The sequence below is a fragment of the Ranitomeya imitator genome, chromosome 5, assembly GCF_032444005.1.
Source record: "Ranitomeya imitator isolate aRanImi1 chromosome 5, aRanImi1.pri, whole genome shotgun sequence".
Classification (NCBI taxonomy): Eukaryota; Metazoa; Chordata; class Amphibia; order Anura; family Dendrobatidae; genus Ranitomeya; species Ranitomeya imitator.
The window spans coordinates 707,135,974-707,163,031 of record NC_091286.1 but is presented as its reverse complement, the minus strand read 5'-3'; the positions used below and the strand labels follow the sequence as shown (position 1 = coordinate 707,163,031).

General features: G+C 45.0%; 1 protein-coding gene across 1 annotated transcript in view; it reads right to left on the bottom strand.

Annotated features, from left to right (window-relative positions):
• Nucleotides 1–27,058, bottom strand: part of LOC138637969 (vomeronasal type-2 receptor 26-like) — a 55,119-nt gene that overhangs the window by 13,377 nt on the left and 14,684 nt on the right. The gene's annotated exons all lie outside the window — the stretch shown is intronic.

The following is a 27,058-nucleotide window of genomic DNA, read 5'->3' as shown; positions in this document are numbered from 1 at the left end:
TCTGCATATAATTTATCATTGTCTCAATTTTATTTGCACCGGACATACACAATAATAACTGTATCGTCTAATCGGAGAATTCAACCAGTAAATTAACTCCATCAAGCCTTCCACCATCACCCCCACTCCTTACAAGAACCGAAGACGCAGAAGAGCAGCTTTTACTTACAATAACTGATAAATAGGAACGAGTCAATTCTAAATATATCAGATTAGTTTAAAATTTCCCAAGTCTTGTGGATTCCAGTCAACATGAATTTTGGGAGTTTGATTAGCGTAAAACTATTTACCAGGACTCATATAAGCCTGGAAGTGGTTAATAAACACTAAAATATCATATTCATCTAACCTGTCCCTGCTCCCTGCTGGCTTCAGAGGCATCTGCTCCGCTCTAGAGCCAGACTCCTACTTACTTCTCTAGCACTTCTGGTCCCAGTTTGGCCTCAACACATGTTATGATGATATGACGTTGTAACGTGTATCGCCCCACGACATGACGGCAATGCCAGAAGCACAGAGTAAAGAGGAGACCAGCCCTGAAGTGGATTGGGTGCATGAAGCCAGTGGAGGACCGGCCGTTATCTGCTGCAGCCAAGACAGGTGACAGGGTAGGTGAGTATGACTTTTTAGCCCCCTCTTGGCTCATCTGTATATAATGATTTGGGGTCAAGACATCTTGGAGCTTAATAAATGTTTTTTTTTCTAACAGCAATTGAGGACAATTCAGAACAAATCTAATTTCCAGGCCAAATTTGAGCCAATCTGAGTTTTGGCATATTTATTTATCTCCACCAATTGGTAAATCACAGATCTGATACCAGAAGAGATGTCTAATATATTCCCATCTCATCGGAGTCCTGGATTCCACAATGTAGTTCTAAATAACAAAAAGTGTTCCCAGTGTCCTCGTTGCTCCTGAAATCTTGAAGGACACTAAAGGCTCAGAAACCCATTGCTCATCACTAGTGATGAGCGAGTGTACTTGTTGCTCGGGTTTTTTCCAGCACGCTTGGGTGGTCTCCGAGTATTTGTGACTGCTCGGAGATTTAGTTTTCATTGCCGCAGCTAAATGATTTAAGGCTACTAGCCAGATTGAATACACGTGGGGATTCCCTAGCAACCAGGCAACCCCCACATGTACTCAGACTGGCTAGTAGCTGTAAATCATTCAGCTGCGGTGATAAAAACTAAATCTCCGAGCAAAAACCACCTGAGCGTGCTCAGGAAAACCCGAGCAACTAGTATACTCGCTCATCACTACTCATCACCTGTTCCTGTCACCCAGCTCCACTCCGGTCCACCACTTGCTTCCTTAGTTCCAGCTCTGTTCTTAATTTCACTGTTTTCTCGCACTTATGTCACTGATCAGATCTTTGTCATGACATTGTGATATCATGATGTAAGTCGAGGCCTAGATGGCACTAGAAGTGCTAGCGAAGTGTGAAGAGAAGACCTGAGCTGGAGCTTTGGGAGTGAGAGGCAGATACAAGTGAGGGGAGAAGTGACCATGACATTTTATTCATAAGCAGTATTTTGTACTGTATTCATAAGCAGTATTTTGTACTGTGAGGTAGGGAAACCCCCGGGCATTATAAACCTCTTTTTTTTAACCTACAATTGGGACAAATTTGATTTCGATCAAATAATAAAAGATCCTGACTTAATTCAAGCAAATCTGTTGAATGAGAATGTCTTCAGATTTTCTCCTCTCTAGCGGCTAGGAATAACGGCCATATCTGAAGACACCGCTTGATTGCCTCAACACCGCCATCCTCCCCACTACTTATATAGCTGCTCTCAGTGATACACCAGCAGTGATGCTCAGATCTGTTGTAGCCTGCCATGACTGCTCATATCCCTGATACAAAATTCTGCCCTTCCGAGTTCTTCCAATTGAGCGGAAGCTGAGGCTAAATGCCCTATACACATTAGACTAATGTCTGCTGAACCCACTGAGTAATGTACTTGGGGCCTCCCAACTCCCCCCAAAAGATGATGTTGTAGGAGGTGAAGATCTGGACTGACAATCCTTTTATCCTCATTAAGATAATCTGCTGCCGGAGATCTTCTATATAGAGCTTTGCTGGGCAAGCGTTCCTGTGTATGGAGTTCTCGGGAGAGCTAGCTGCCAGCCGAATGTTCAGCCTAACCATCGTTTAGCCAACAGCAATCTATTGTGAATGGGGGGCATGACACTAGGAGGTTGTGGAGCCCTGTCTATCTGGTGTCTATCAGGGTTTTGGCTACGCACTATCTAATACCTTGACAGATGCTATTTGCACAGAGGGACCTAGAAGACTACCTCCATTTGGAGCTCCAAAGCTGTACAGATGGAACGGTTTGCACTACACATCACATTTTTTTCCCAGAAAAAAATTCAAATTCCTGTAATAGAAATGTTTTCTCCACTTTTAGCCATAATGTTCTAGTTTATGGTATTTCAGACTTCCACATTCTGCCATCAGAAAAAGAAAAACAAAAAAGGACTTTTCCAAGGAAAGATAAAACATAAAGTGACCTGTAGATCAAAACTAATTAAAATCACGGTGACAGAGGAGTGTAAGGAGATGGACATACTGCTCACGTTTTACCTTGAGGACACGCGTATTGTTGTAATGTGTATTGTGACATGTGTTATTGGTGACAGTGTTGCTTTCTGCCCGACAGTAGGGAGAGTTACAGTTAATAGCTGAGAGTAGCACAGGGGCTAAAGTGAACAGAGACCGTTTCCTTTCAGGAGGTCAGAGAGGGCTTGGCCAGCAGTGAAAGCCAACCTAAGGCCTGACTAGTCAGCAGAGCCGCGTGACTTGGGTGTCCCTGATGTGAGTGGGAGCTGAGGAAGTGGATGGCGAGGTCCAGATGTGACGATAATGGAAAAACGATGAATGGGTTTTTATTAATTATTATTATTTTACATGCCTTTCTAGAACCTTCTGCTCTCCCTAGCTTCTTCACACACAGCCTGTAACTTTAACCTCCAGTGTGAAAGGCTCTGACCCCCCTCCTCCTCTTCCTCCAAGCTAGGAATGTTAATTAGCCATGCAAGTCTCTTTTGTCTCCAAACCCATGTGGTTGCTGAAAAGGGGGGAGACATTGAATAAGCCATAACGCGCCGGCCGTGTATGATAGAGATATGCCAGAAACATATTCAGATCATCCGTTAATAGAGCTTCACTGCAACTCCTGTCGATTAACGTTAGCTCCAAAAGAACCTGAGAAATGGATTTCTCCTGAACTGTGTTGAACAGCTAGCCCGAGTCTAGACTCTTTGAATAGCTAATTTTAATATAAGATGAATGATGTGTGGGCTGTGACTTTGCTGGGTTCTCTCAGTGTTAAAAGTTTCTTACCAAAATGTGCACCCTGGCAGCTAGGGGAGGGTGCAGGTAAACCAGCCCTTTAGTGATGTCACAAACCTGCAAGTATAAGTCACTGCACTCAGCCAGGCCTTCATTCTTGCCTGGGACTTCACTACAGAAAGACTCCCTGATGAACTGGGACATCTGGCTCCGCCCACCAGCATGGTTAGCTGAAATGATATAACCAGAATGTGAGTTTCATATTCTTTAATCCCTGTTTATTTTAAATTGTCTAATATTGTAACATCTTTATATACCTTTTATAAACACTGCCTACCTTTTCGGAGTAAAATATAAAATTTACTAGTGTCGTCTTCTCCATGTTCTATGCTAATTTTTCACGAGCCTGAAGTTAATTATGCTACTAATTTGGGTTGGCTCGAACCCCTCGGTGTGAGAAATCTGAGCTGGTGGCAGCGAAGTGTGTTCTGGGTAGGTGGGTTCAGCTGGCAGCGACGGAACGGGGTTTTATAAGCTATTGTCTGGCTGCGGCCTGAGCATTTATAATTCCCTCGCTGCAGAGTGCCTGCTAGCCAGTCAACAGTGAAGCGGCTCATCTGGCGACTAATTATCCTAGGTGTAGTTCCCTGACTGACCTGAGGGAAAGGGGGGCACCGGAGAGTTGCAAGTTCCGAAGCGGAACTGGAAAGCGGGATATACATAAATCCCTGCAGTTCGTGATATACTGTAGCAGCAGTGGGATAACTAAAATAAGCCCCTGCGGTAAATTGATAGGTCAATAGCCTTGTTTGTGTTTTCATCACATTGTAGCAATGGTGGGATAACTAAGATAAGCCCCCTGCACATATGATAGCCATATGCTGGCCTAAGATCACCCCTGATCCATGACACCAGAGTAGAGATGAGCAAATATTTCCTAAATTTTTTTGAGACCACCTTGACGTTGGTTGATGGGCAGTAGTGTTGAGCATTCGGATACTGCAAATATCGGGTATCGGCCGATATTTGCAGTATTGGAGTTCCGATACTGAGTTCCGATACTTTTGCAATATCGAATACCGGAATCGGAAGTTCCCATGATGCTATGAGCCAGTTTGATTTAATTCAGCCAATGAGGAATCCTAAGAAGTGTGTGCACATCCTGTTATGCATGTAACTACTGGCATGGCTGTGATTGGCTGCTGAAATGATGTCATGATGCACTATAAAAGCTGCCACCGCCATTTTGGGTTCACTCTGCTGTGAATTCAGTTAGGGACAGGACGCTGCTGTTCTGACTGAGGGACAGTTTGAGACAGCGATTTGCTTCATTGTGCTTTTACCCAGGCTACTGTAGCAACCGCTGTGTGAGAAGCTTTTTTTTGCCTTGCAGCACTGTTCACGGCTGTCTGCAAGGTCTCTTTGTGTGTGAGTGCAGCTGACGCTGCAGTGTGTTCTGCAGCCACATCTGGTTGTAGTCCACTTAGCGTGCGTCATTGCCTCATACTCTTACATTGTCCTTTTTTGCATTTGTGCTGCTGCACATTTTTCCTGATTTCTCCTATTAGTGTGTTTCCAACTGTATCCAACTAAATTGCATGCAAACACTATATAGGAGTAGATAGAGGAGCTTTTCTGCAGCCTTGCAGCTCTGTTCACGGTGGTCTGCGAGGTTTCTGTGTGTGAGTGCAGCTCATGCTGTAGTCTGTTCTGCAGCCACATCTGGTTGTAGTCCGCTCAGCGTGCGTCACTGCCTCATACTGTTACATTGTCCTTTTTTTCATTAGTGCTGCTGCCCATTTTTCCTGATTTATCCTATTAGTGTATTTCCATCCGTATCCAGCTAGACTGCGTGCAAACACTATACAGTAGTAGATAGAGGAGCCTTTCTGCAGCCTTGTGCCCTGCAGCCCCAGCCAGATTAGTATGAGCCTATTTTTTGGAGCCTCATCTATTGCATTGTAGGTTACCTTCCTGCATTGTAATAGCTACAAAACGTTTGTGATACTATCGGTTTGACATCTTTGGGCACATCCATTATTTTTTTGTAAAAAAAAACCTAAATAAAGTTCACAAAACACTCCACTTTACAGTTGTGTATGCCACATTAGCTCATATTAAAGTCTAGTCCACACTTTATAAAATTAGTGTTTCTTATACCTGTTAGCAGCTGTTCAGGAATAAGCACACTAAACCCTTAGTACTTTTCTGCCTATCTTTATCAGTCTACCAAGATGAAGAAGGCAGGGAGTAAGGAACGTGGTCGTGGGCATGGAGTTTCTGCAGGGAGAGGACGTGAGGATTCTGTGCCTGCTGCAGGCACCAGTGACTCAACATCCCCCAGTTTTACCAGGGAGCAGTCCTTTATGCACCGCTTTGTAGGAGCTCGCCGTACCCCACTGCTGCGGGATGAACAAATTGAAGCCATTGTCGGATGGATGGCAGCTAACGCATCAACTTCAATTAGTGCCACATCCTCTCAGGTCCAGGGCACTGAAGAGCACCCATATGTCTCTTCACCACCTGCCAAATTGCCCAGGCAGTCAGAGAGCCTGGACAGGAGCCATCTCTACTTCTGTTCTCTGAATCTCTTGGCTTGGAAAGAGGGGGCGAGCCAAGCAGCATTCGAGAAATTGAAGAAGAGGCAGTGTGCAGTGATGCACAACTGCTTTATCTCTCTGAATCTGAAGAGGCGGGTGGGCCAGTGCCTACGGTCAGCACACCTCAGTATGAATCTGATGATGAGACTCAGGTGCAACTTTCTGGTGTGTACTGTGCTGCCGAGACTACCCAGGAGAAGCAGTTGTTGGAAGAGGGTAGTGTAGATGATGAGGTCCTTGATGGCGTGAGGTACAGGAAGGTGGTGGGAGCAGCTCTGAGGAAGAGATTCCCCGAACGGCCCAAAAAGGAGGGAGAGGGAGGGGGCAGACTGGGTTGCCTGTAGCCTCCACTTCGGCACCCATTAGGAGCATGCCTCTTCCAAAACCCAAAACGGGCACTCCCAAGACTTGCAGTGCCTGGTCCTTTTTTGACCCTGTTGCAGATGACATTTGCTTTGTCAAATGCAAGCTGTGTAATCAGAAAGTGAAAAGAGGGAAAAGTGTCAGCAACCTCAATGCCAGAAATATGTGGAAACATGTGCGGACCAAGTACGTGGTGGAGTTACAAAAACACACTGAAGACCTAGGCCAACCTACAGCACCACCTACCACCTCTTCAGCTCGTGTTGTAGCCTCTTCCTTCAGCTCACACACAGCTGGTTCGGTTTCCTCACAGGATCGCCATGGAAGTACCTCTGGCACTGTACAGAGACACAGTGTAATTCCACCCACAGCACCACGTTCCCAGTCATCCTCACACTCCTAGCCCAGTCTACAGCCATCGGTAGCACAGGCATGGGAAAAAAGGCTGCCATACTCGGCAAACCCCCACCGAGCACAGGCTCTGAATGCTGGCATTGCAAAACTACTGTCCCTTGAAATGCTCTGATTCAGGCTGGTGGAGACTGACACCTTCCATAACTTGATGGCATTGGCAGTCCCACAATACAACATGCCCAGCCGCTTTTATTTCAGCAGGCAAGCTGTCCTTGCCCTGCAAAAGCATGTGGAGGGAAAAATTAAACTTGCGCTACTGAACGCTGTCAGTAGCAAGGTCCACCTGACCACCGATGCGTGGACCAGTAACCATGGACAGGGACGATTCCTTTCCCTCACTGCCCATTGGGTAAATGTTGTAGAACCGGGTACAGATCTTGAGAGTGGCGCTGTACGTGTTCTGCCAACTCCAAGTGTTGCAGGAATCCAGTCTGTATGCATTGACTCCTCCTCATACTCCAGTTCCCATGAATCAGCGCTGCAGGAGCCGTCAAGGTCTACCTCCACATGGACCCGTGAACACTTATCTGTAACGACCGATATGAGCACAGCCGTGGCCAAACATCAACAGGCCGTATTGAAATTAATTTCTTTGGGGAATCGAAGCCACACAGCGCAGGAGCTCTGGAATGCCATCAAGCAGGAGAGTGTTGTGTGGTTTGTGCCAGCGAATCTCCAGCCAGGCATGGTAGTGTGTGACAATGGCTGAAATCTGGTGACAGCTCCAGGCCTAGGCAACCTCACTCACATCCCATGTCTTGCACATGTGCTCAACTTGGTCGTGTTTTTTGAGGGACTATCCAGATCTTGATGCACAGCTGCACAAGGTCTGCCTAGAGTGCGCTCACTTGCGGCGTTCCAGCATGGCAAGATTCCGCCTTCCGGAACATCGCATCATATGTGACCTACCCACCAGGAGGAATTCAACGTTACATATGTTGGAGAGGTTGTGTGAGCAGCAGCCAGCAGTAATGGAGTACCAGCTGCATCAGGCGCAAACAAGTTGCACTGTGCGACGTTCACATTTCACCACCACTGAGTGGGCATTTATGAAGGACATCTGCCACGTTTTGCGTGCCTTCAATGATTCCACGCGGATGGCGAGTGCAGATGATGCACTAGTCAGCATGACTATCCCCCTTATCTGCCTGCTTGAAAAAACACTGCAAGCATTGAGGGAGGAGGTTGTGGAAGAGGTGGAGGATGAGGAGTCACAAATGCCATCTGCTTCTGGACAGTCTGCGCAACGTGGTTCCTCACAAAGGCTTAGGCAGGGGACACTTTGTGAGGAGGAGAGGAGGAGTCAATGGAGGAGGAAGACATCTGTCCAGAGGAGGGAGTTACATAATGCTCTAGTAGTCAGTATGTAGAGTGAGGGTGGGGTGATGCAGAGCAATCAGAGATGACACCTCAAGCAGGGGACAGCGTATCTTGGCCAGTTGGCAGTCTGCAGCACATGGTTGATTTCATGCTGCTGAGCCTGAGAAACAACCGCCGCATTGCCCACATTCCCAACACGGCTGATTATTGGGTGTACACCCTCCTAGATCCTCGCTACCGGGACAACTTACAAAGCCTCATAACACTGTTGAACCGGGAGTGTAAAGTGCGGGAGTACCAAGACACACTTGTGCATTCCATAATGTTCTCAATTTCAACCCACAGCAGTGCTGCTAGTGCTTTACAAATCTGCTCAGTGCATCGAGGCAGTGGAGGAAGCTCTGCACAAAGAGGGAGCAGAAGCAGCACCTCAGCACAAGGCAAGACCAGTATGGCCCAAATGTGGCAAAGTTTTGTGTCCCCGCCACAAATGTCTACACCATCACAGACGGCTCCAGTCAGCAGGAGGCAACATTTCCGTCAGATGGTGACAGACTACATGTCTTGCCCTCTCAGTGTTCTCCCACACGGCTCTTCCCCCTTCAAGTTTTGGGTCTCTAAGCTGGATACATGGCAGAGCTTAGCCAGTATGCATTGGAGGTGCTGGCTTGCCCTGCTGCGGGTGTATTATCAGAACACGCCTTTAGTGCCGCAGGTGGTGTACTAACAGACCGTTGCATGCAACTATCCTCCGATAACGTTGACCGGCTTACTTTTCTGAAAATGAACAAGGCCTGGATCTCGCAGGAATTTGCCACTCCTCTTCCAGATTAAATAATTGGTTGGCAACAGTATCCAGGTCGCCTGTTGTGTTCATGTTTCTACCACCTGAACTGTAATCCCTGGGTTCCAACACCGCCAGTTGCTGCTCAGAAGTGCCGTCTGCACAGTCAACACTTGCTGCCATGTTATTGGGGTTCAGTAACGTCAGCTGATCCCCTGCTGTGTATCCGGCAATTTCTCCTGCTCCATCCACACTCACACTACAACCGATATTAAAGTTGCTCCAATTAGGCCTCTGGCTACACTCTGTTTCTAGCATTGACCCTGGGCTCCAACACTGCCAGTTGCTGCTCAGAAGTGCCGTTTGCACAGTCAACACTTGCTGCCGTATTATTGGGGTTCAGTAACGTCAGCTGATCCCCTGCTGTGTATCCGGCAATTTCTCCTGCTCCGTCCACACTCACACTGCAACAGAAGATATTAAACTTGCTCCAAATAGGCCTCAGCCTACACTCTGTTTCTAGCATTGACCCTGGGCTCCAACACTGCCAGTTGCTGCTCAGAAGTGCCGTATGCAGTCAACACATGCTTCAGTGCTATTGGGGTTCAGTAATGTCAGCTGATCCCCTGCTGTGTATCCGGAAATTTCTCCTGCTCCATCCACACTCACACTACAACAGATATTAAACTTGCTCCAATTAGGCATCAGCCTACACTCTGTTTCTAGCATTGACCCTGGGCTCCAACACTGCCAGTTGCTGCTCAGAAGTGCCATCTGCACAGTCAACACTTGCTGCCGTGTTATTAGGGTTCAGTAACATCAGCTGATCCCCTGCTGTGTGTGCGGCAATATCTCCTGCTTCCTCCACATTCACACTACAACAGAAGATATTAAACTTGCTCCAAATAGGCCTCAGCCTACACTCTGTTTCTAGCATTGACCCTGGGCTTCAACACTGCCAGTTGCTGCTCAGAAGTGCTGTATGCACAGTCAACACATGCTCCAGTGCTATTGGGGTTCAGTAATGTCAGCTGATCCCCTGCTGTGTATCCGGCAATTTCTCCTGCTCCGTCCACACTCACACTACAACCGATATTAAAGTTGCTCCAATTAGGGCTCAGCCTACACTCTGTTTCTCCTCTAATCCCTGGGCTCCAACATCGCCAGTTGCTGCTCAGAAGTGCCGTCTGCACAGTCAACACATGCTCCAGTGTTATTGGGGTTCAGTAACGTCAGCTGATCCCCTGCTGTATGTGCGGCAATTTCTCCTGCTCCCTCCACATTCACACTACTACAGATATTAAACTTGCTCCAATTAGACCTCAGTCTACACTCTGTTTCTCCTGTAATTCCTGGGCTCCAACACCGCCAGTTGCTGCTCAGAAGTGCCGTCTGCACAGTCAACACATGCTCCAGTGTTATTGGGGTTCAGTAACGTCAGCTGATCCTCTGCTGTGTGTGCAGCAATTTCTCCTGCTCCCTCCACATTCACACTACTACAGATATTAAACTTGCTCCAATTAGGACTCAGCCTACACTCTGTTTCTTCTGTAATCCCTGGGCTCCAACACAGCCAGTTGCTGCTCAGAAGTGTCTTTGACACGGGTACTTCCTTCTGCCCAACCTGGTTCCAGCATGCCAGCTGTTTCCGGGTAGTGTCAAGGTCACTTTGCCTCCAATACGTTGTCCTGTCGAGTTGCGGTCGGGTTAGCCGACTCTATGGTGTCTGCAGTTTAGGTGCTTCCTATGTGGGCTGCGGGAACTGGCAATCAAGGCTGATTCTGTAGTGCCAATAGGACAAGCTCCCTCTGTAGGACTGTGGTTTTCCGGTAACTCTGGCCGGCTCGCGGCCTTGCAATTTTTTAATCATGTGGACCTTCTGCTGCCTATCTGAGTTCCAGCACCATTAGCTGGTTCTTTAGAAGGCAATCTTGAATAGGTCCCCCTGGGTTCCAGTACCATCAGCTGGTTCCAGGCAGAGCCTTTGGCTTAGGTGCCTCCTTCTCGGTATCCGAGTTCCACCAACGTCTGGTGGTCCTTGGTAGTGCTTTCTGGCATGGGTACCTCCTGCTTAGTAACCGAGTTCCAGTACCGTCAACTGGTCCTCGGTAGTTCCATTGGCTCTTGTACCTTCAGATACCCATCTGGGTTCCAGTACTGTCAGCTGTTTCTCGGCAGTTCCTCAGCCTTCTTGTACCTTCTGCTACATTTCCAAGTTCAAGCTTTTTGAAATGGTTTTTGGTAATCACTCTGGATCTCTCTGACGACCACCCTAAAGACGACGACCCCGGAGACGACGGCCCCGGAGATGATGACCCTGAAGACCACCCCAAAGAAGACGACGACCCCAGAGATGACGACCCCGGAGATGACGACCCTGGAGACCACCCCGAAGAAGACAACAACCCCGGAGACAATGACCCCGGAGACAATGACCCTGGAGACGATGACCCTGGAGACCACCCCGAAGAAGACCAAGAAGATGACCCTGAAGAAGATGACCAAAAGGACAAATAACAAGACGACAACCTCCAAGATACAGAAGAACAAGAGACAGAAGACCAAGAAGTAGAAGAACAAGAAGCTGAAGAACAAAAAGCAGAAGAACATTAAGCATAAGACTAAAAATCAGAGCAAAAAATATTATCTAAATATAAGCAGAAGAAGACTAAGCAGTGTATGGGGGTGATTCCGTTCCTCCTCGTGGTGCTCCTGGAAAAAACCTGCTGCTGCAGGCAAACTGAACGCGGACAAATCCTGTTGTACATCTTTTGTGACAGGCAGAACGGAAGGTGTAATCTTCAAGATTCAAGATTCAAGATTCAAAGAAGCTTTATTGGCAGGACCAAATACACATCAGTTTTGCCAAAGCAAGTGTATAGAGGCAATAGGGATAGGGACTGAGGGGATGTTGGGTAGGAGCTGTGGGGGGAGGTGGATGGGGCAGATCCAGGTTGGGGGCTATAGTCCATGGCATAGGGGAGGTGGATGGGGCAGATCCAGGTTGGGGGCTATAGTCCATGGCATAGGGGAGGTGGATGGGGCAGGTTCAGGTTGGGGGCTATAGTCCATGGCATAGGGGAGGTGGATGGGGCAGGTCCATTGTGGGGGCTATAGTCCATGGCATAGGGGAGGTGGATGGGGCAGATCCAGGTTGGGGGCTATAGTCCATGGCATCATAGTTCTCTTCAAACTTTTATAGATAACAACTACAGGAATGCCTGTCATAAATAAGAATATGATGAAGAAGAAGAATATGAAGAAGATGAAGAGGTAGAATATGAAGAATAATAGTTGAATAAGAAGAATATGAAGAATGTAAAACAAAGAATAATAGGAAGAAGGTGAAGAAGAAGATGTATAAGGTGAAGAAGAAGTTGATGAAAAAGATGCTGCTGCTGAGGCTGATGAAGGAGAAAGTGTGGGAGAAGTAAAAAAGAAGGTGAAGAGCATGGAAGTAGTGAAACATAAATATCTGACAAAATATAAAAAAGCTTAACATAGTCAATATCTTTGTTACTCCAAACGTCTTAAAAAAAATTAATTCCTGCTATTCCATTTGATTTGGCTAAACCTCTATGCCTTTAATGTCTCCTCTACCTCCCCTGATACATTCTACGTTATTCTTAGTTGTTTTCCTTCATGTAGAATTAACCTACAAGGAAAGAAAGGGTTTATTTTAATTCCGATATTTGTGTCCCATTGACTTGCATTGGTTTCCGGTATCGGAATCGGCGATACCCGATATTTTTTGGGTATCGGTCCGATCCAATCCGATCTGATATTTCCGGATATCAGAAGGTATCGCTCAACACTCATGGGCAGACATGATTTGGCCAAATTTTGTGCAAAGCATCTAATTTTTTTCCTAGTATTCAGAAGCCATATTGCTATTTATATTTCATATATTTCACATTGACATACTTTAGCATGATAGAGTGCAGCCTTTTGTTTGTATCTTGTATATGAAGGTAGCTCCTCCTGGTATGCACCTATTCGCACTAGTTGAGATGTGCCAGTCAGTTTTTGGTCACTTGTATGTTAGCTCTCTGTCTGAGCACTCCGCCCTTCACCTTGTGGTGATTTGAATTACAGCAGGTTCCTACCTACCCATAAATACAGGCATTGCTGAGAGAGGTGTCCACATTCACCCAGGAATTCAGACACCAGCCTATAAGAGAGGTATTCATATAGATAGGGAGCCATCAGTCTTTGAGACCACCTTGACATTGATTGATGGGCAGACATAATTTGGCCAAATTTTGTGCAAAGCGTCTTTTTTCCCCCTAATATTCAAAAGCTGTATTGCTATTTATATATCATATATTTCATACTAACATGCTTTAGCATGATAGAGTGCAGACTTTTTTTGTATATTGTATATGGAGGTAGCTGCTCCTGGTATGCACCTATTCACACTAGTTTGGATGTGCCAGTCATTTTTTTGTTATTTGCATGTTAGCTTACTGACCGAGCACTCTGCCCTTCAACATAGTAACATAGTAACATAGTTAGTAAGGCCGAAAAAAGACATTTGTCCATCCAGTTCAGCCTATATTTCATCATAATAAATCCCCAGATCTACGTCCTTTTACAGAACCTAATAATTGTATGATACAATATTGTTCTGCTCCAGGAAGACATCCAGGCCTCTCTTGAACCCCTCGACTGAGTTCGCCATCACCACCTCCTCAGGCAAGCAATTCCAGATTCTCACTGCCCTAACAGTAAAGAATCCTCTTCTATGTTGGTGGAAAAACCTTCTCTCCTCCAGACGCAAAGAATGCCCCCTTGTGCCCGTCACCTTCCTTGGTATAAACAGATCCTCAGCGAGATATTTGTATTGTCCCCTTATATACTTATACATGGTTATTAGATCGCCCCTCAGTCGTCTTTTTTCTAGACTAAATAATCCTAATTTCGCTAATCTATCTGGGTATTGTAGTTCTTCCATCCCCTTTATTAATTTTGTTGCCCTCCTTTGTACTCTCTCTAGTTCCATTATATCCTTCCTGAGCACCGGTGCCCAAAACTGGACACAGTACTCCATGTGCGGTCTAACTAGGGATTTGTACAGAGGCAGTATAATGCTCTCATCATGTGTATCCAGACCTCTTTTAATGCACCCCATGATCCTGTTTGCCTTGGCAGCTGCTGCCTGGCACTGGCTGCTCCAGGTAAGTTTATCATTAACTAGGATCCCCAAGTCCTTCTCCCTGTCAGATTTACCCAGTGGTTTCCCGTTCAGTGTGTAATGGTGATATTGATTCCCTCTTCCCATGTGTATAACCTTACATTTATCATTGTTAAACCTCATCTGCCACCTTTCAGCCCAAGTTTCCAAATTATCCAGATCCATCTGTAGCAGAATACTATCTTCTCTTGTATTAACTGCTTTACATAGTTTTGTATCATCTGCAAATATCGATATTTTACTGTGTAAACCTTCTACCAGATCATTAATGAATATGTTGAAGAGAACAGGTCCCAATACTGACCCCTGCGGTACCCCACTGGTCACAGCGACCCAGTTAGAGACTATACCATTTATAACCACCCTCTGCTTTCTATCCCTAAGCCAGTTACTAACCCATTTACACACATTTTCCCCCAGACCAAGCATTCTCATTTTGTGTACCAACCTCTTGTGCGGCACGGTATCAAACGCTTTGGAAAAATCGAGATATACCACGTCCAATGACTCACCGTGGTCCAGTCTATAGCTTACCTCTTCATAAAAACTGATTAGATTGGTTTGACAGGAGCGATTTCTCATAAACCCATGCTGATATGGAGTTAAACAGTTATTCTCATTGAGATAATCCAGAATAACATCCCTCAGAAACCCTTCAAATATTTTACCAACAATAGAGGTTAGACTTACTGGCCTATAATTTCCAGGTTCACTTTTAGAGCCCTTTTTGAATATTGGCACCACATTTGCTATGCGCCAGTCCTGCGGAACAGACCCTGTCGCTATAGAGTCCCTAAAAATAAGAAATAATGGTTTATCTATTACATTACTTAGTTCTCTTAGTACTCGTGGGTGTATGCCATCCGGACCCGGAGATTTATCTATTTTAATCTTATTTAGCCGGTTTCGCACCTCTTCTTGGGTTAGATTGGTGACCCTTAATATAGGGTTTTCATTGTTTCTTGGGATTTCACCTAGCATTTCATTTTCCACCGTGAATACCGTGGAGAAGAAGGTGTTTAATATGTTAGCTTTTTCCTCGTCATCTACAACCATTCTTTCCTCACTATTTTTTAACGGGCCTACATTTTCAGTTTTTATTCTTTTACTATTGATATAGTTGAAGAACAGTTTGGGATTAGTTTTACTCTCCTTAGCAATGTGCTTTTCTGTTTCCTTTTTGGCAGCTTTAATTAGTTTTTTAGATAAAGTATTTTTCTCCCTATAGTTTTTTAGAGCTTCAATGGTGCCATCCTGCTTTAGTAGTGCAAATGCTTTCTTTTTACTGTTGATTGCCTGTCTTACTTCTTCGTTTAGCCACATTGGGTTTTTCCTATTTCTAGTCCTTTTATTCCCACAAGGTATAAACCGCTTACACTGCCTATTTAGGATGTTCTTAAACATTTCCCATTTATTATCTGTATTCTCATTTCTGAGGATATTGTCCCAGTCTACCAGATTAAGGGCATCTCTAAGCTGTTCAAACTTTGCCTTCCTAAAGTTCAATGTTTTTGTGACTCCCTGACAAGTCCCCCTAGTGAAAGACAGGTGAAACTGCACAATATTGTGGTCGCTATTTCCTAAATGCCCAACCACCTGCAGATTTGTTATTCTGTCAGGTCTATTAGATAGTATTAGGTCTAAAAGTGCTGCTCCTCTGGTTGGATTCTGCACCAATTGTGAAAGATAATTTTTCTTGGTTATTAGCAGAAACCTGTTGCCTTTATGGGTTTCACAGGTTTCTGTTTCCCAGTTAATATCCGGGTAGTTAAAGTCCCCCATAACCAGGACCTCATTATGGGTTGCAGCTTCATCTATCTGCTTTAGAAGTAGACTTTCCATGCTTTCTGTTATATTTGGGGGTTTGTAACAGACCCCAATGAGAATTTTGTTACCATTTTTCCCTCCATGAAATTCAACCCATATGGACTCGACATCCTCATTCCCTTCGCTAATATCCTCCCTTAAAGTGGACTTTAGACAAGACTTTACATAGAGACAAACCCCTCCTCCTCTCCGATTTTTACGATCCTTTCTAAACAGACTGTAACCCTGTAAGTTAACTGCCCAGTCATAGCTTTCATCTAACCATGTCTCGGTTATTCCCACTATGTCAAAGTTACCTGTAGATATTTCTGCTTCTAGTTCTTCCATCTTGTTTGTCAGGCTTCTGGCGTTTGCGAGCATGCAGTTTAGAGGATTTTTTTTTGTTCCAATCTCCTCACTGTGGATTGTTTTAGAAATGTTCTTACCTCCCTTCTGAGTATGTTTTCCTGGGTTGTCTTTGTTCGAGTCTAATGTTTTTCTTCCCGTCCCCTCTTCTTCTAGTTTAACGCCCTCCTGATGAGTGTAGCGAGTCTTCTGGCGAATGTGTGTTTCCCAGGTTTGTTGAGGTGTAGTCCGTCTCTGGCGAGGAGTCCATCATACCAGTAATTCACACCGTGGTCCAGGAATCCAAATCCTTGTTGTCTGCACCATCGTCTTAGCCAGTTGTTTGCATCAAGGATCCTGTTCCATCTCCTGGTGCCATGCCCATCTACTGGAAGGATAGAAGAAAAAACTACCTGTGCATCCAGTTCCTTTACTTTCTTCCCCAACTCTTCAAAGTCCTTGTAGATTGTCGGTAGGTCCTTCCTTGCCGTGTCATTGGTGCCAACATGTATCAGAAGAAATGGGTGGACGTCCTTGGAGCTGAAGAGCTTTGGTATCCTATCGGTCACATCCTTGATCATCGCACCTGGAAGGCAGCATACTTCTCTTGCAGTTATGTCCGGTCTGCAGATGGCTGCTTCTGTGCCTCTCAGTAGTGAGTCTCCCACCACCACCACTCTTCGTTGCTTCTTGGCTGTACTTTTTGCTGTCACTTGTTGCTGTGTGCCCTTTTCTTTTTTGCTTGCTGGTATTGCTTCATTCTTAGGTGTGCCATCTTCATCCTCTACAAAGATTTGATATCGGTTCTTCAGTTGTGTGGTTGGTGATTTCTCCATGGTCTTCTTGCTTCTTTTGGTCACATGCTTCCACTCATCTGCTTTTGGAGGTTCTCTGACACTTTTTGCACCTTCTGTGACCAGTAGAGATGCTTCTGTTCTGTCTAGAAAGTCTTCATTCTCTTTGGTGTTTTTAACTACAGCAGGTTCCTGCCTACCCATAAATGCAGGCTTTGCTGAAAGAGGTGTCCACATTCACCCAGGAAATCAGACACCAGCATAAAAGAGGTATTCATACACGTAGGGAACCATCAGTTTTTTGAGACCTTCTTGACGTTGGTTGATGGGCAGGCATGATTTGGTCAAATAATGTGCGTTTAATTTTTTTCTTAGTATTCAGAAGCCATATTGCTACTCATATTTCATATATTTCACATTGACATGCTTTAGCACAAAAGAGTGCAGTCTTTTTATGTATATTGAATATGGAGGTAGCTCCTACTGGTATGCAGCTATTGACACTATTTTGGATGTGCCAGTCAGCCTTTTATAACCCCTTAATCCCATATGACGTACTATCCCGTCGAGGTGACCAGGGACTTAATTCCCATCGACGGGATAGTACGTCATAGTCGAAAGGCCGCGCTCACGGGGGGAACGCGGCCGATCGCCACCGGGTGTCAGTGGAATATTACAGTTGACATCCGTCACTATGTACCAGGAGCGGTCGCGGACCGCTCCCAGCACATTAACCCTCGGAACACTGCGATCAAGCATGATCGCAGTGTTCCTCCGGCATAGGGAAGCATCGCACAGGGATGGGGCTCCCTGCGTGTTTCCCTGAGACACTCGGAAAAACGCGTTGTTCAGAGGGTCTCCTACATCCTCCTCCCTGCAGGCCCCGGATCCAAAATGGCCACGGGGCTCCTTTCGGGTCCTGCAGGGAGGTGGCTTGCAAGCGCCTGCTCAGAGCAGGTGCCAGCAAGCCTCCCTGCAGTGCCTGTCAGATTGCTGATCCGACACAGTGCACTGCAAAGTGTCTGATCAGTGATCTGATAATATATAGTGATCCCCCTCCCCACCCCCACCCCCCGGAGCAATGTTATAAAGTTAAAAAAATATATATTTACATGTGTAAAAAAAAAAAAATCCTAAATAAAGAAAAAAAAATATTGCTCCAATAAATACATTTCTTTACCTAAATAAAAAAAAACAAAAAACAATAATAGTACACAAAATTAGTATCGCCGTATCGTAATGACCCGACCTATAAAACTGTCCCACTAGTTAACCCCTTCAGTGAACACCGTAAAAAAAAGCAAGGCAAAAAACAACGCTTTATTATCATACTGCCAAACAAAAAGTGGAATAACACGTGATCAAAAAGACGGATATAAATAACCATGGTACCGCTGAAAACGTCATCTTGTCCCGCAAAAAACGAGCTGCCATACAGCAACATCAGTGAAAAATAAAAAAGTTATAGTCCTCAGAATAAAGCGATGCAAAAATAATTATTTTTATATAAAATAGTTTTCATCGTATAAGAGCACCAAAACATAAAAAAATGATATAAATGAGGTATCGCTGTAATCGTACTGACCCGAAGAATAAAAGTGCTTTATCCATTTTACCAAACGCGGAATGGTATAAACGCCTCCCCCAAAAGAAATTCATGAATAGCTGGTTTTTGGTCATTCTGCCTCACAAAAATCGGAATAAAAAGCGATCAAAAAATGTCACTTGCCCGAAAAATGTTACCAATAAAAATGTCAACTCATCCCGCAAAAAACAAGACCTCACATGACTCTGGACCAAAATATGGAAAAGTTATAGCTCTCAAAATGTGGAGACGCAAAAACTATTTTTTGCAATAAAAAGCGTCTTTTAGTGTGTGATAGCTGCCAATCATAAAAATCCGCCAAAAAACCCGCTATAAAAGTAAATCAAACCGCCCTTCATCACCCTTTAATTAGGGAAAAATAATAAAATTAAAAAAAATTATTTATTTCCATTTTCCCATTAGGGTTAGGGTTAGGTTGGGGCTACAGTTAGGGTTTGGGCTACATTTACGGTTGGGATTAGGGTAAGGGGTGTAGTTAGGGTTATGGTTAGGTTTGGGATTAGGGTTAGGGGTGTGTTTGGATTAGGGTTTCAGTTAGAATTGGGGGGTTTCCACTGTTTAGGCACATCAGGGGCTCTCCAAATGCGACATGGTGTCCGATCTCAATTCCAGCCAATTCTGCGTTGAAAAAGTAAAACAGTGCTCCTTCCCTTCCGAGCTCTCCCGTGTGCCCAAACAGGGGTTTACACCATAATGTGGGGTATCAGCGTACTCAGGACAAATTGGACAACAACTTTTGGGGTTCAATTTCTCATTTTACCCTTGGGAAAATACAAAACTGGGGGCTAAAATATAGTTTTTGTGGAAAAAAAGGATTGTTTTATTTTCACGGCTCTGCGTTATAAACTGTAGTGAAACACTTGGGGGTTCAAAGTTCTCACAACACATCTAGATAAGTTCCTTGGGGGATCAAGTTTCTAAAATGGGGTCACTTGTGGGGGGTTTCTACTGTTTAGGTACATCAGAGGCTCTGCAAATGCAACGTGATGCCTGCAGACCAATGCATCTAAGTCTGCATTCCAAACGGCGCTCCTTCCCTTCCGAGCCCTCCCATGTGCCCAAACGGTGGTTCCCCCCCACATATGGGGTATCAGCGTACTCAGGACAAATTGGACAACAACTTTTGGGGTCAAATTTTTCCTGTTACCCTTGAAAAAATACTAAACTGGGGGCTAAAAATAATTTTTGTTGAAAAAAAAAGAATTTTTATTTTCACGGCTCTGCCTTATAAACTGTAGTGAAGCAAATGGAGGTTCAAAGTTCTCACAACACATCTAGATAAGTTCCTTAGGGGGTCTTCTTTCCAAAATGCTGTCACTTGTGGGGGGTGTCAATGTTTAGGCACATCAGGGGCTCTCCAAACGCGACATGGTGTCCTATCTCAATTCCAGTCAATTTTGCATTGAAAAGTCAAATGGCGCTCCTTCCCTTCCGAGCTCTGTCATGCGCCCAAACAGTGGTTTACCCCCACATATGGGGTATCAGCGTACTCAGGACAAATTGCACAACAACCTTTGGGGTCCAATTTCTTCTGTTACCCTTGGGAAAATAAAAAATTGGGGGTGAAATATAATTTTGTGAAAAAATATGATTTTTTATTTTTACGGCACGGCATTATAAACTTCTGTGAAGCTCTCGGTGGGTCAAAGTGCTCACCACACCTCTAGATAAGTTTCTTAGGGGGTCTACTTTCCAAAATGCTGTCATTTTTGTTTTTTTTCACTGTTTAGGCACATCAGTGTCTCTCCAAATGCAACATGCGGTCTTATCTCAATTTCAGTTCAATTTTGCATTGAAAAGTCAAATGGCGCTCCTTCCCTTCCGAGCTCTGCCATGCGCCCAAACAGTGGTTTACCCCCACATATGGGGTATCGGTGACAAATTGTACAACAACCTTTGGGGTCCAATTTCTCCTGTTACCCTTGGTAAAATAAAGCAAATTGGAGCTGAATTAAATTTTTTGTGAAAAAAAGTTAAATGTTCATTTTTTTTAAACATTCCAAAAATTCCTGTGATACACCTGAAGGGTTAATAAACTTCTTGAATATGGTTTTGAGCACCTTGAGGGGTGCAGTTTTTAGAATGGTGTCACACATGGGTATTTTCTATCATATAGACCTCAAAGTGACTTCAAATTTGATGTGGTCCCTAAAAAAAAAATGGTGTTGTAAAAATGAGAAATTGCTGGTCAACTTTTAACCCTTATAACTCCCTAACACAAAAAAATGTGGTTCCAAAATTGTGCTGATGTAAAGTAGACATGTGGGAAATGTTACTTATTAAGTATTTTGTGTGACATATCTCTGTGATTTAAGGGCATAAAAATTCAAAGTTGGAAAATTACAACATTTGCAAAATTTTTGCCAAATTTCCGTTTTTTTCACAATTAAACGCAGGTTATATCAAAGAAATTTTACCACTTTCATGAAGTACAATATATCACGAGAAAGCAAAGTCAGAATCATCAGGATCCATTAAAGCGTTCCAGAGTTATAACCTCATAAAAGGACAGTGGTCAGAATTGTAAAAATTGGCCCAGTCATTACCGTGCAAACCACCCTTGGGGGTTAAGGGGATAATGACACGAAGACAGAGTGATGCACTGGAGGTGGGTTCTGGGACTGGACCCCTAGCAGTAAGGCCCTGAGCTTTCAAATTAGAGAGGTAACCGTGGGTTTAGGACAGGACTCTCACTTACTGAACTGTAGTACCATGCTGGGTTGTGGTGAAGGCTGAAAAATCTGAGGACAGAAGCAAGTAAGCCTGGAAGAGGTAGAGAGACCATGTGTGAAGCTGTTCCAAGTTGTAAAAGATGTTTGTGAAGATTACGCACCAGCTATCAATTGTGCATAATTCCCTCCAAGTTACTGTTCAGTAAAAACTGCTTATTATTCACTGGTGGTCTCACTCATTGAACTTCTCACCATCTGGTCCTGGACAACCCAAATCACAGGCATCATGTGGCTTGCAAGGGCATAGTACCCCCATTGACAAAGTCCACACACCCAGCCAGGATCCCCATCTTCATCTAGCGCACTGGGCGTGAAAAACAAGTACCTCAACCACAGATACCTCCCTGTACCACATTACATGACATTAGGGTATCCGTGAGTCACAGTAGCTTAGATGTTAACTTAACCTTCTCGCCAACCAACCCCCTTTCTCCAAACTCTTTTTCAAGTACCTGTTGCGGTGACCATTGTTGAATAAAAAACTTTACACTGAAATTGGATTAAATTTTATTAACATTTAACAAAACGATTTAACAATAAAGTCCAAAAGGGGGGGCGTGGTCCTCGAAGCCCCAAACGCCTAATCGTAAGTATCCAACAGCCCACCGTGGCCCCAGGAAAGTCTTACCCCCAGCCGTTAAGCACCAGCTCGGGGGCAGATGATAACCAACCTGTCCGAACCACTAAACAATTGACGGGTCCCTTGATTAACCCTTCCATAGGATTGAACAGACCCTGTCCAACCGAAATTCCTTAGGGGAGTCCAGGACCTCGTGAGGTCCCCCCCCTACCAATCCACCATTTCCATCAACTTCGAGGACCTTCCCCCTATGCCACCAACATGAATGTTCTGACCTCTTAAACATTCATGTCCCCCCACACTTTTAAAGCTGTCTCGATGCCTTCCTGAATGGCCAAGCACCACATATCCATGCCCACTGCATTCAAATGTACGCCGTCCGCTCTCCAATAATCTCCCTCGCCGGATTCCAGATCCACATGCCTAACTACCACCGCGCCATTCCTTCCCATATAATGAGAAACCGCTTTATTCAACTTAATCCTCGCTTTTTTCACCCCCGCAACTGATCTTGCACCACGCCAGACCTTCCTCGGGATAATATCGGACCAAACTACCACCACTCTAGTAAACATCGCCCACAACCTCAGCATGTCAAACTTGATTTCTCTTATCAACTCTCTGCAAGGCCTCTTAGCTAGATCATTCCCTCCTAAATGCATGACAATTATGTCAGGAACCCGATCCAAACGAACAAAACGGTGAAATTCGGGCAAAAAACTGACCCCAAACCATCTCTCTTTTACCAATCCACCGTAAGGTTGCCGATTCCTGCAGAAAGCCCAATTGGCGTCCCGACGGGCGCACCGCTGCCCTCAGTGCTGCCCAGAAGACGAACGAGTGTCCCATAATCCAAATTAACCGTTGATGATGGTCTGAAACAGAAAAGGGAGGGAAGGCAAACAACTCAAATCAGGTTTGGCCAGACATAAGACCTGAATCTCTCAGATTCCCAGCATCCAATTTTCTTTATCACATCCTCCTGTAAACCCAACCTAGCAGCTTCTGTTGCTGCCCCGATCCTGAAAGAATGGCCATTATATTCAGTGGCTGGTAAACCCCCCTCCTTCAAACAACATCTGAAAACCATTATAAATTGAAACCTAGACAAAAAAGAACCGTCGTCATGAACCAACAACGGTTCGCTTAATGACCTCCCGCGCTTCATAAAATGTTTTAAACAAAACACCGGACATAAGGGGAACCACGAACCTCGAACAATACCACCTTACAACCTCTACCACTCACATTTGTTTTTGAGGAGCGAAAGAACACTACCAACCTAACATCGTAGACATCCACGTCTTCTCTCAACAAGCCCCCATTTATGGACCAGGATGGACTAATTAGCTCTCCTAAGCGGAAAGCGCCAAAAAACGCCAAAGAAAATGCGGCATTAAACAAATTGATTTCCCAAGCAGAAGAGCATATGACCGATAATTTTTGTCCAATAACTAGCAACACTTCATACGAAACAGGCCGCCTGTCGTCTACTGACCTCTTACCTCTCTTTATACCTCTTACCACTTGCTGCACCAAAAAGGATTTGGTTACATCTGACACTTCTCTGACTTTAAAGCCAAACGATAACCCCGCCACAAACTTTTCCACTTTTGACCCTGACCAGCTGGACTCCCAGCCATGACCCAACAACAACAATTTACTCTCATCCTCAATATCAGTGCTGATTGATGCCCTCCAAGCCTCCCAAATATTCCATGCTTAGCCGTACTGCCTCCAAGACCTGTCTGACAGTGACTTAGAAAAAAAGATGCCTCACGGTCCGCAAGGCAGGTTCCATAATTCCGCTGGACACTCCGTGCCCCGCGAGTCCGACTCCGAATGTCGTTCCCACTGTGAATAAAAAAGATCAGCAACAGAGTTAGAAGAGCCACAACCAACGTCCGCTACGATCCATAAGTGAAATTTCAAACCTAAGAACACCATGTGCCGCAGTACTCTCACGACTGGCGGTGATGCCGCCGACAGAGTATTTATTGCCACAACTGCACCTGCATGCTCACAAAGAAAACAGATTTTTCTGTTTTGAACCATTTCTCCCCACCGAACCAGTGCTACCATTAATGGAAACAACTGAATCAAAATGCCGTTTGATGCCAAACCCAGATCAGTCCATGACTGAGGCCACATAGTCACCATTGAATCACCGCGAAAATACAAACCAAAACCGCGGCTTTTGTCAACCTTAATGAACAGACCCAAAACGTCAGCATCCACAATTGGGCGAATCCAGATTGAAAGACCATTATAATTCTCCAAAAACCATTCCCACACTTTTAAATAATCTCTCATCTCCTTTTTCAAACTGATAAAATGCATAGGGGACTTTACCCCCGACGTCGCCAACGATAGCCGTCGACAAAAAACACGACCCATCGGCAAAATCCTGCACGCAAAATTTAGTTTGCCTAATAACGACTGTACCTCCTTCAAAGTTAATTTTCGTGCACTCGCTGCTCTCTCCACTTCGGCCTTCAAGGCCGTCACCTTTTCTTCGTGCAATCTGCACTCCATGGCCATTGTGTCAATCTCGATCCCTAAAAAACTGAGTGAAACCACCGGCCCAACGGTCTTGTCAGCCGCTAGGGGAATCCCAAATTTCTGAGCCATTCTTTCCCTGGTATGCAGTAAAATCGAACAGTCAGCTGCCTGAGCTGGACCAATAAATAGGAAGTCGTCGAGATAATGGATACAAGAATTCAAACACGAAACATCTTTAACCACCCATTCTAAGAACGTACTAAAAGTCTCGAAGTATGCACACGAAAGTGAACAATCCATGGGAAGACAACGGTCAACAAAATATCCCTTATCCCAAAAACAACCCAACAAATGCATGCTCTCAGGGTGCACTGGTAATAAACGAATTGCTGCTCCAATGTCTGTTTTAGCTTGCAATGCTCCTTTTCCACACAGTCTCACCCAGTCTACAGCCGCGTCGAATGACGTGTACAAAACCCAACAAATCTGAGGATCAATCCCGTCATTCACTGATGATCCTTTTGGGAATGATAAATGGTGAATGAGTCTAAATTTATTGGGCTCATTTTTTTCGGAACAACCCCAAGTGGTGAGACCCTCAGGTTACTGAAGGGGGGCGATTTGAAGGGGCCGGCCTCCTGCCCAAGCTGACCTCCTTTTTTAACTTCTCTGAAACCACATCCGAAAACTGCAGAGCCGATTTTAAATTCTTGTTTGACAACCTAACTTCTTGATCAAGAAATGGGATCCTAAAGCCGTCCTTAAAACCATCCCTCAACAACCGTGCCACCGTTAAATCAGGGTACCTATTTAGATAAGGTTCCATCTCTTCCAGTCGAACCGGAGTCACCCCTTTTTTTCAAAAGTATCACTTCCCTTCTGCTTGTTTCCCCGAAAACATTTTGAGGCCCCACGCGTTCCTCCACAAGATGAGCATTCGTGCCTGAACTTACATTTTCCCCCAAATCTACAGTTCCCTTCATTAAAAGAGAAACACAGTCCTTTTTGCATAGCTACTGAGTGTCCTGACTGTCTCGAACCCTCAGTGCCCCCCCTGAAAAGGCTGACCTGACCTAGAAGGAATCATCACCCTCATCCATAATGCAATGTCATTATGGTCCCATCTAATGCTAGGTCTCACTGCTTTCTGTTGACGAAACTGTTCGTCGTATCTTAACCAGCCTTGCCCCCCATAAACCCTGTACGCCTCACCAATTGCATCCATATAACAAAACAGGCCTGAACAATTTTCGGGCGCCTTCTCACCAATTACACTTGCCAAAATGGCGAATGCTTGCAACCAATTTGAGAAAGTTCTCGGGATTAACCGGTACCTCCTCCTTTCTTCATCTTCTTTTTTATTATCTTCCCTCCTCACCCTATCCACGTTGAAACGCTCTAACGGCAACAAGGAAAAAATCTCTATATATTCCCCTTTCCATATTTTTTCTCACTTCATTTTTTAAATGAGCCCTTAATGGCCCTTCGAAGCATAAATATACTTCGCCTTTTGCAACATCGTCTAGGCGCACCGTGTCCTCTTTTTCTTTTTCGCCACCCGCCCCTGTACTACAACTAGTACTGGCCGCGTCATCCATAACTATGTTGCCTCCGGACACCCCTCCCCCTCCTGATCCAAATTAAAGAAAGGGACAGCGCCACACCAGGAAGTGAAAAAGGTCTTTGGACCAAAACGTTGCCGCAGTAGGCAGAATAAAATGTGAGCTGCTTTTTCACTTCCTGGTGTGGCGCTGTCCCTTTCTTTAATTTGATCTGGACCTCGTATCTGGGATGGACCCCCTGGTGAGGACGTGCGCCCCGATGTCATAGAGACGATGTAACTATAGGGTGCGGCCCTACTATTTTTCTTTGATGCTTACCCCTCCCCCTCCTGTCATGGACTGGGCCCTGCCAGCATCACAAGCCACATTGCATCACAGCCCTGAATTCCCCAGCCAAGCTGCCACCGGAGGAGCTACCCTCGCACCTCCCCCAGACCCCAGTAAAAAGACTAAGTCCCTAAGGCCGTGTAACAATAAACCCATGCCCCCGCTCACCCCCCCAGACACCAACTCGCGCCCCGTACTCTCAATTACCGGAAAGCATGGATTAATAGGAAAATTATGCTCACTCTCACCTGTGTTATGATACGGTGGTTTAGGAGCAACATGGAGCGAGCTCTGAAGGAAGTGGTAACTGTACTGACCGCAGTCCCTAAGCTCAACACAACACTAGAAGTAGCCGTGGGATGCTCCTAACTCTCCCTAGGCATCTCGTCACCGCCTAAGAGCTAACTACCCCTAAAGATAGAAGCAGGAAAACTATCTTGCCTCAGAGAAAATCCCCAAAGGATAGATTAGCCCCCCACAAATAATGACTGTGAGTGGAGAGGGAAAAGACATACACAGAATGAAACCAGGATGAGCACAGGAGGCCAGTCTAGCTTGATAGATAGGAAAGGATGGAATACTGTGCGGTCAGTATAAAACACTACAAAAATCCACGCAGAGTTTACTAAAAATCTCCACACCTGACTAAAGGTGTGGAGGGTAAATCTGCTTCCCAGAGCTTCCAGCAAGAAAGAATTAATTCATACTGATAACGCTGGACAAACATAGAAAGCACAGAACGGATAAGTCCACAATCTGTGAACAGAAAAGAGCAAGCAAGAACTTAGCTTTGCTGAACTGGTCAGGATATCAGGGAAATCCAAAGAGAT